Source organism: Colobus angolensis, unplaced genomic scaffold (genome assembly GCF_000951035.1).
Source record: "Colobus angolensis palliatus isolate OR3802 unplaced genomic scaffold, Cang.pa_1.0 Scaffold532, whole genome shotgun sequence".
NCBI classification, from domain to species: Eukaryota; Metazoa; Chordata; class Mammalia; order Primates; family Cercopithecidae; genus Colobus; species Colobus angolensis.
In genome coordinates this window covers 1066634-1076825 of record NW_012118844.1, presented here as the reverse complement: position 1 = coordinate 1076825, position 10192 = coordinate 1066634, and the positions used below count along the sequence as shown (strand labels likewise).

At 39.6% G+C, this 10192-nt stretch overlaps 1 protein-coding gene across 2 annotated transcripts in view; it reads right to left on the bottom strand.

Annotated features, from left to right (window-relative positions):
- Window positions 1–10192, bottom strand: part of MCF2 (MCF.2 cell line derived transforming sequence) — a 132154-nt gene that overhangs the window by 118163 nt on the left and 3799 nt on the right. The window lies entirely within an intron of this gene.

Here is a 10192-nt window from a genome sequence, read left to right as displayed (position 1 = left end):
TTCCTTCCTTCCTTCCCTCCTTCCTTCCTTCCTTCCCTCCTTCCTTCCTTCCTTCCCTCCTTCCTTCCTTCCCTCCTTCCTTCCTTCCTTCTTTCCTTCCTTCCTTCCTTTTCTTTCTTTCTTTCTCTTTCTTTTCTTTCTTTTTTTCCTTCCTTCCTTCCTTCCTTCCTTCCTTCCTTCCTTCCTTCTCTTCTCTTCTCTTCTTTCCTTTTTGTTTGAGACAGTCTTTTGTTTTTGTTTGAGACAGAGTCTGGAGTACTGGAGTACAGTGGCTCAATCTCAGCTCACTGCAGCCTCCACCACCTGGGCTCAAGCAATCCTCGTGCCTCAGCCTCCCAAGTAGGTGAGATTACAGTTGCACGCCACCATGCCTGGCTAATTTTTCTATTTTTTTTAGTAGAGATGGGGTTTCGCCATGTTGGCCAGGCTAGTCTCAAACTCCTGTCCTCAAGTAATCTGCCCATCTTGGCCTGGAATATTATTTCATTATAGGAAATTAGGCATAGGTTTTGAGAAACCAGAACGTCTGAAATGCTGAAAATGGAAGTAGGCAATAAAATTAAAAATATCCTTACTACCTTTGATTTTGAGAGGTTCTACAGAATTCAGGAAGTCTATTGACATGTGAGGGGGTTACCAAATGAAAACTCCTCATTTGTAGAATAAAGATAATAGCAACTTCACAATTTATATAAATTACTTATGATTATATAAAGGACTGTATCAAGTTTCACACATTAGGTTCTTTGCCATGTATGCAGGGGACATTGGTAGTTTTTGCCTGCCTAGTCGGCATCTATGTACTTCAACATTCCTATGGAGAGTCGCTGTTCCATTCTAAATCCATGTGACACAGATGAGACTTCCAGCAAACCCCCACTTCAGGGCAGGAAGGTAGTCCAGGCCAAATAAATCAGCGTATTCTGTCCCCATGGCCACTGTGATAAGTTTGAAGCAATGATACACAATCCCAGGAATTTCTAGAACCAATGAAAGGTATAAATTATCTAAGCCTAAGGCTGCAAAGACAGGCTGCCTGAAAATGAAATCAGTATCATGAAAACAGGGCTGATACATATAAACAGATTCCTAATGATATTATTTGAACATCTGGATCCAGCCATGACTGAAGAAATATCCACCCACTAGATTTTTCACTTACATAGATCAATAAATTTTCTTTTGTGCTTAAACTAGCTTACAGTTGGGGTTCTATCATTTGCAACCAAAAGAATCCAAACTAATACGTTATGACTAATACATTATAATCTAACTCCAGATTGGCATCACGGAGCCTTCTTAGATGTATGTAAAAATCCTGAAAAGTATGTTAAATGCAAGGGAGTCATTTTGACACCCTCAGCTAAGTAAGCCCAAAGAGATTGATCAATGAATTGACCTGAACCCAGGCCCTGACGTTGACTTAATGTTTATCCCTTCTCAGGAAATTCCTCAGAAATTTTATTCTTATATGTTTCCATTTATAGATCTTCAATTTCTTGCCATTTTAAAGGCCAAAACTTTCCTTTCCAAAGAAAACACTGTTTCAGAAGTAAATATGATTTCTGCTGTGCTTTAAAAGAAGTAGATCCTTTAAAAAACTTGCTCTGGGCCAGACGCGGTGGCTCACGCCTGTAATCCTAGTACTTTGGAAGGTCAAGGTAGTTGGATCACTTGAGCCCAGAAGTTCAAGACCAGCCTGAGCAACAAAGGGAGACCCCGTCTCTATAAAAAATACAAAAAACAGCCAGGTGTGGTGGTGTATCCCTGTAGTCCCAGCTACTCTGGGGTCTGAAGTGGGAGGCTCACCTGAGCCTAGTTGGAGGTCACGGATTGAGGCTGCAGTGAGCCACGATTGTGCCACTGTACTCTAGCCTTGGTGACAAAGCGAGACCCTGTCTCAAAATAAAAATAAAACTAAAAATCGTTGCTCTGTTCTGATGGCCAAAGGCCGTGTAAAAAGTTTAAGAATATTTCCAATGCAATTATATTTGTAGTAGAGCAAACAACTACTTCTGTAAATGTTGGCAGTCCTTTTATGAAATGCTTTGAGTACTTGCTCAAACGATGATGATATATTGGAAATGCAAATGTTAACTGCTTGGGGCAAAATTAGAGTCAGGATTAGGAGTTTGGAATCATAACTTCCCAATTCTTTCTTTAATTTTTAGCTAGACCTGCTTCTTTCCACATTAGGCATGATGAGTTTAGGCTCAATGAAATGGGAATAGCTTGTTTCTTTCTGAGTTTCTGTGCCACCCAATCAAATATTTACTGACATGAAATGGGACTCGAGACTGCCATCTGAAAAGATGACCAAGTTAAACAACTAGAAGACCAAGTTAAACAGCTCGACCTAACAAAACTGGTTTTACCAGACTGGTTATATAGGTCCCATGAAGATAAAAGTATAGGTAATAGACTGTACTATAGGTCCATAGTTGTACATATGACCTGGTTATTTCTCAAAAATATATATTCTTAGGCAACGATGACCAATAAGAAATGTAAAACGAGGACTTAGTATGTAAGACATGTTGTTTAGTTCATATAAAGACAAATTTAAAGAATCAAGTCTTTACATGATGAGTAGTTTACCATCTTAATTTGATATACAGTGGCCGTTACTACTAATAATTACAAAATTAATAATAAGTATACATCTTCATTTGCATAATGTTTGTAAGCACTTTTTCATCTGTCATCTCATTTGATCCTCCCAACACATGTACAAGGAAGGCCCAGTTTATTTATTGCCACTTTCCAGGTGAGGAGACTGAGGTTTTGAGGAGCTGAGTTTCCCAAGTTTGTGCTGTTTGTCCAAAGCATAACCAGAACTAGACTGTAAGTTGGCTGACTCTGATCCTAGCATTTCTGAAGTGAAAACAACCATACCAATGAATTATAATTTTGCAGATCTGGAGCTTGATAACATTACGCCAGAAGAAAATTCTGTAATTCTCAGTCTTCCTCTGTCTTAAAGGAATCTTAGTGCTTATAAAGCTTATAAAGTCTAGTCTCCCAATCCATGAATAGATTCACCTCTTGGCAATTACTGTATCAATTTTAAGGATTCCAGTATTCCAGAATATCATATTTTTTATTGTAACAGCAATATTGAGATAGAACACACATGCCATACAAGTCTCCCATTTAAAGTGTACAATTCAATGGTTTTAATATATTCACAGAGATGTACAACCATCACAATCTAATTTTAGAACATCTCATCGTCCCCAAAAGAAACCTGTACCCTTTAGCTGTCACTTCCTAAGGCCCCACATCACCACCAGCCCTAGGAAACCACTAATCTATTTTCTGTCTCAATGGATCTACCTATCCTGGACATTTCACGCAGATGGAATCCTGCAATATGTAGCTTTTATATTTGGATTCTTCCACTTAGCATGTTCTCCAGGTTTAACCATGCTGTAGCATGTATCAGTATTTCATTCCTTTTTAAGGCTGAATAATACTTCATTGTATGGCCAGACCACATTTTGTTTATTCATTCATCAGTTGATAGATACCATGTTTTTTAAATATAGAGATATTGAAACCCTGATATTTTAAAATAAAATATTTTTTCTCCTAAGAACATTGTCATTTTTATCTGAAATCTAATCTTTGGATGTGCACAGAGAATATCTTGTATTAAAATTTCAAGCTAGAGATACACTCATTTTGAAAGTATTCTCAGGACAGACTTTCCAAAGCCTCTTATTGTTGTTGAAATGGCTAGTTCTGGGTTACTTGTGTGGTCGAGCATCTTTTTCTGTTTCCTAGTCATTTATCTGTTCTTTCGGAGTCTGTTTGTGTCCTTGGTCTTCTTTCGGAGGACTCTGATGGAATACATTTAGAATAGGGTGTGGGCATTAAAATGGGGACATGGGAACGAAGTTGTGATGGAGGATGATGAAAGGAGAGAAATAGGTGCTGGGAGATTCTTAGGCCCAATTTCCAATGTTTTCCCTTTAACCTGACCACTTCCTTTTCTCTGGTTTAGGTTCTTTCTGCTTCCTTCCTCCTTTTCCATCCAAGCCAGATTTCTTTTCTTAGGAGCCTACCCCTCCTATGATAATTTGTTCTACCCAGAATCTTCGTTCTCAATCATCCTATCTGGAGGCACTCAATCCAGAAGGACAGAACAGCCTCATCTGAGCCTCCTCCAGGAGGAACAGCACATTATAATATTGGGAAGAAGATGATAGCCATATCTCCATTTTAATAGAATATTGATGTTTTGGCATGACTTGAAATACCGCTGTAGCTGGAGGAGAGTTTCACCACCACTACCCATATTCAGACCAAGCCATGGATCCAGGGGCCTTAGGAGTCAGCTGAAACCCAGAGGTCTGTAGCATTTGGGCTACATCTCAGTCACTGGCTCTTTGGCTGTTGCTATTGCAGACCCCTCCCAAACCACTGTGGTTCTTTAGGATGCAAAGAAAGACACTCCCTTCCTTACCTTCCCCTCAATGTTTAAAGACTGTTTCACGCAATAATTAGTCTGTGTAGTTTGAAATGGCAGATGAAACACACTATTTTCACTATTTTTGGAAGGTCAAAAGTAGACAAAGTTATGAGTAAATGTTCAGGGAACCCCAGCTTAGGATGAGGTGGGAGATAGGCTCACAGAAAGGAATATGGACCAAAGGGAAGCCTTGAGATTTGGAGACACCAGGTACTGTGAATAGTAGGAGTGAGGCTCATGCCCCAAAACAGTGACATTCATTAAAAGACTCTAATGTGGGAAAAGTCCCTCCTGCCTCCCCAGGTCCACCCATTATCGAAGGACAGCACCCACACATAGCACATCCCCTCCTCCCAAGGGAGTAGAGACTTCTCTGGGGAAACTGAAGGCCCTCCGGAGGGAAAAACTTCCCAATCTGGTATTTACGGGTTTCCCATTATAAGATTCTATACCTCCTCTTGGTCACCCTAAAGCAATAATTTCCAGTTGGCAACCCCCTCCTATAAATTCCCCCATCAGTTTTTCTGGATGTCATCTTTAAATATGAACAGGCAGGCTAAGATCACCAAATGTTTGAGGTAAGTCACCGTGATGGTTACTTTTACATGTCAACTTGGCTAGGCTATAATTAATCAATCAAATACTAATCTGGGCATCGCTGTGAGGTTTTTGTATATATGATTAATTTCTACAATCAGTTGACTTTAAACAAAGGGGATTATCCTTGAAAACCTGGGTGGCTCATCCAATCAGTTGAAAGGTCTTAACAGCAAAACTAAAATTTCCCTGAAGGAGAAGAAATTCTGCCTCAAGTCTGAAGTGTCAACCCCTGCCTGAGAATTTCCAGCCTGCTGGCCTGCTTTATATATTTCAAACTTGCCTAGCCAGCACCCCATGATCCTGAAAATCAATTTCTTGAAATAACCACCTGCCTACTACAAAAACACCCTCTCTCTGTCTTTCTTTCTCTGCCTCTGTGTGTCTCACTCTGTCAATAGGTTATACATGCATGTATATAATGTATATAATACACAATTTAAAAATACACAAATGTAAAGCACACACATAAGATTCTACACATACATGTACAAAGTTTACTAGTTCTTGTTTCTCGGGTAGAACCCCAATAGACAGAAGTCACCAAATGCAAAAGGAGACCAAGACACACAGTGAAAATGATCTGGGCCCTGCCTGCTTGGTCAATCTTAACCTCGTACACTTTGCTCCAACCACACTAGCCTTCCTGGTGTGCCTGGAACACAGAGTGCTTGTTCTTTTCTCAGAGTCCATCACCCCTGGGGCTGCCTCCCACTGCAATGGTTTACCTGACCTGCTATCCAGATTGTATTCAGGTCTCTGTTTAAGTACTATCACAGCAGAGACATGGTCCCAGTCTACTCTTTAAAACAGACATTCCCCTACTCCCATATGCTCCATCCACTGAATTTTGTTCATTCATAGCAATGACAACTTCCTTAAATAATAGTATTTATTTGTATATTTACTAGTTTTTTTCTCTGACAAGAAAAAAATACCTACAACAGGAACCTTTTACGTCTTTTTTTCCCTTCATGTCAGACGGGTAATGTGCCAATGTTGTAACAAGTTTTGAGGGAGGCACATCTCACACATGTACGTGAAAACCCAATCATCACGCTTATGAACTAAAGAAGGATCTTTTTGTGTTTTGTTCACTATTGTGTCCCCATCACCTAACACAGTGCCTGGTCCTTTAAGAGTTGAAGAGATGATATATGGATGGAATGATAAATGGAAAAAATCTCTGAAAGAAACAGACGTAGTTCAGGGAACAGCGAACTTTAAAAACAACGCTAATTGGTTACACACTGAAAGGTTCAAATCCTTATTATAATCCACAAACAATAATGGAATACTGTGAACAAAGAACAATTGGAGAAAAAGAAAGAGAGCTTTTAGACCTGAAAAAGATTGGCGAAACTTTAAAACTTCCACAGAAGCGTCCTAAGCTACCAACACAATGTCACTGAATGCAAAGTTAGGAAGGGAAGTGCAGAGTTGACCCTCACTAGCTGGTTCGAGCCAATATCAGCACAACACTGATAGGTGCAGGTAGCTGATGTGGTAGACATTGTAATGTGCCCTTCTGATCCTCCTTCAGGAAGGAAGGACTTATTGCCCCATCTGTTGAGAAGGCTGGCAGATAAGTCTTTGGCTGTCAGCCTTATTCAGGGATTGCCTCAGCTGAAAAGAGCTACCTAGCCAAGGTCATAGCCCCTTCCAAAGGCATCCCACATTAAATGACTGAACAACTTGGGGTATCAGGGGCTAGTTCCCTGGTCCCAAATGGGGACCACACTGGCAAATTATCCAATCTTTAGAATTTCTTGTAAGGTTGCATGAGGCTTATGTCACAAAGCCTTCTTCCTTCTCTTCCCTACTCTTCTGCATGTGTTAATCCCAGTAATGTGCCTTAATATACCTCCTGTGTCTATTTTCTCTTCTAAGTCATGAATTGCAGTCATTAGATGATAGTGATCAGGAGGAGAGAGAGGAGTGAATGTGGAAAATTTGAGGAAATAAGAGAAGGGTGAAATTGTTATTTGAGAGTGAGAAATTGAGTTTCTAGCAAAGTATAGTGGAATTGTCTCAGTGTTGAGTGAGAAAAAAAGATAAGAGACATGAAGAATAAATTCAGGAGGTCCAATATCCCACAGGAATCCAAGAGAAACAAAGAACAGAGAAAATGGGAAAGGATAGGCTGGGCACGGTGGCTCACGCCTGTAATCCCAGCACTTTGGGAGGCCGAGGAGGGGGATCACCTAAGGTCAGGAGTTCAAGACCAGCCTAGCCAACATGGTGAAACCCTATCTCTACAAAAATACAAAAATTAGCTGGGCATAACGGCGGGTGCCTGTAATCCCAGCTACTCAGGAGGCTGAGGCAGGAGAATTGCTTAAACCCTGGAGGTGGAGGTTGAAGTGAGCCAAGATTGTGCCATTGCACTCCAGCCTGGGTGACAGAGCAAGACTCTGTCAAAACAAAACAAAACAAAACAAACAAACAAAAAATACACACAAGGGAAAATTGGGAAGGATATTTCAAAGAAATAATAGAAGAAATAGAAAAAAATTTTCCGGAACTGAAGAACAAGAATATTTGTATTAAAAGAGCCTATCAAATGCAAAATGAGATTATTCAAAAATAACTACACTGATAGACATCCTTATGAATTTTAAAGTATACCACAGACATGAAAGAGAACTTAAATATTTATAGATGGAAAGAAGTAAATCTCTTACGAAGGATCAATAGGCACAGAGAAAGCTTTCAATAACTTCCAACATCCCTTCATGATAAAACCCCTCAACAGACTAAGCATCAAAAAAATACATCAAAATAATAAGAGCCATTTATGACAAACTCACAGTAAACATCATATCGAATGGGCAAAATGTGGAACCATTCATCTTGAGAACCAGAACAAGATAAGGATGCCCTCTCTCCACTCCTATTCAACATAGTACTAGAAGTCCTAGCCAGAGCAATCAGGCAAGAGAAAGATGCCTCCACGTATGAAAAGAAGTCACACAATCTCTTTTCCTTGATGATATGAATCTATACTTAGAAAATTTTAAAGATGCTGCCAAAAGGCTCCTAGAAATGATAAACAACTTAAGTAAAGTTGCAGGACACAAAATTTATGTACAAAAATCAGTACCATTTCTATGTATCCACAACATCCAGGCTGAGAGTGAAATCAAGAACACAGTCCCCAAAATGTAACAAATCACCACTAAAGAACTTACTCATGTAACCAAACACCACCCGTTCCCCAATAACCTGTGGAAATGAAAAATTAAACAAAAATAAAGAACACAATCCCACCTACAATAGCCACAAAGAAAATGAAATACCTAGAAATACACCTAACCAAGGTGAAAAGTCTCTACAAGGAGAACTATAAAACACTGCTGAAAGAAATCAGGAATGACATAAATAAATGGAAAAACATTCCATGTTCATGGATTGGAAGAATCAATATCATAAAAATGGCCATACTGCCCAAAGCAATTTACAGATTCAGTGCTATTCCTATCAAACTGCTAATCACATTCTTCACAGACTTAGAAAGAAAAACTATTCTAAAATTCACATGGAACCAAAAAAGAGCCCAAATAACTAAAGCAATCCGAAGCAAAAAGAACAAAGACGGAGGCATCACACTACCCAACTTCAAACTATGCTATAAAGCCACAGTAAACAAAACAGCTTAGGTGGCTGGGCAAAGTGGCTCACACCTGTAATCCCAGCACTTTGGGAGGCTGAGGTGGGCAGATCACTTGAGGTCAGGAGTTTGAGACCAGCCTGGCCAACATGGTGAAACCCCATCTCTACTAAAACATACAAAAATCAGCCGGGTGTCATGGCGGGCACCTGTAATTCCAGCTACTGAGGAGGCTGAGGCAGGAGAATTGCTTGAATCCAGGGGCAGAGGTTGCAGTGAACTGAGATCATGCCATTGCACTCCAGCCTGGGTGACAGAGTGAGACTCAGTCTCAAAAACAAACAAAGACAGCTTGGTAGTGGTACAAAAATAGATACATAGACCAAAGGAACAGAATGGAGAGCTCAGAAATAAAGCCGCACAGCTACAACCATCTAATCTTTGACAAGACCAACCAAAACAAGCAATGGGTAAACAATTCCACATTCAGTAAATGGTGCTGAGATAACTGGCTAGCCATATGGAGAAGACTGAGGCTGGACCCCTACCTTTCTTCATATGCAACAATTACCTAAAAATGGATTAAAGATTTTAATGTAAGATCTCCAACTATAGAAATCCTGGAAGAAAACCTAGGAAATACTCTTTTCGACATTGGCCTTGGCAAATAATTTTTGGCTAAGTCCCTAAAAGCAATTGCAACAAAACCAAAAATAGATAAGTGGGACCTCATTAAACTAAAGAGCTTCTGTACAGTAAAAGAAACTACCAGCAGAGCAAACAAACAACCTACAGAATGGGAGAAGATATTTGTAAACTATGTATCTGACAAAGGCCTAATATTCAAAATCTATAGGGAACTTAAATAAATTAACAAGTAAAAACCAAATAACACCATTAAAAAGTGGGCAAATGACATGGACAGACACTTTTCGAAAGAAGACATACAAGTGGCCAACAAATATATGAAACAATACTCAGCATCACTAATCATCAGAGAAAAGGAAATCAAAACTACAATGAGATACCATCTCACACCAGTCAGAATGGTTATTACTAAAAAATCAAAAAACAACAGATGCTGGCTGGCAAGGCAGCAGAGAAAAGCAAACACTTATACACTGCTGGTGGAGATGTAAATTAGTCCAGCCACTGTGAAAAGTAGCCTGGAGATTTCTGAAAGAACTTAAAACAAATCTACCACTGGACACAGCAATCCCATTACTGGGTATGTACCCAAAAGAAATTATTCTACCAAAAAGACACATGCATTTGTATGTTCATCACCGCAGTGTTCACAATAGCAAAGACATGGAATTAACTCAGGTTCCCATCAATGGCAAATGGGATAAAGAAAATGTACGACTCCTATTCAACATAGTGTTGGAAGTTCTGGCCAGGGCAATCAGGCAAGAGAAAGAAATAAAGGGTATTCGATTAGGAAAAGAGGAAGTCAAATTGTCCCTGTTTGCAGATGACATGATTGTATATTTAGAAAATCCCATTGTCTC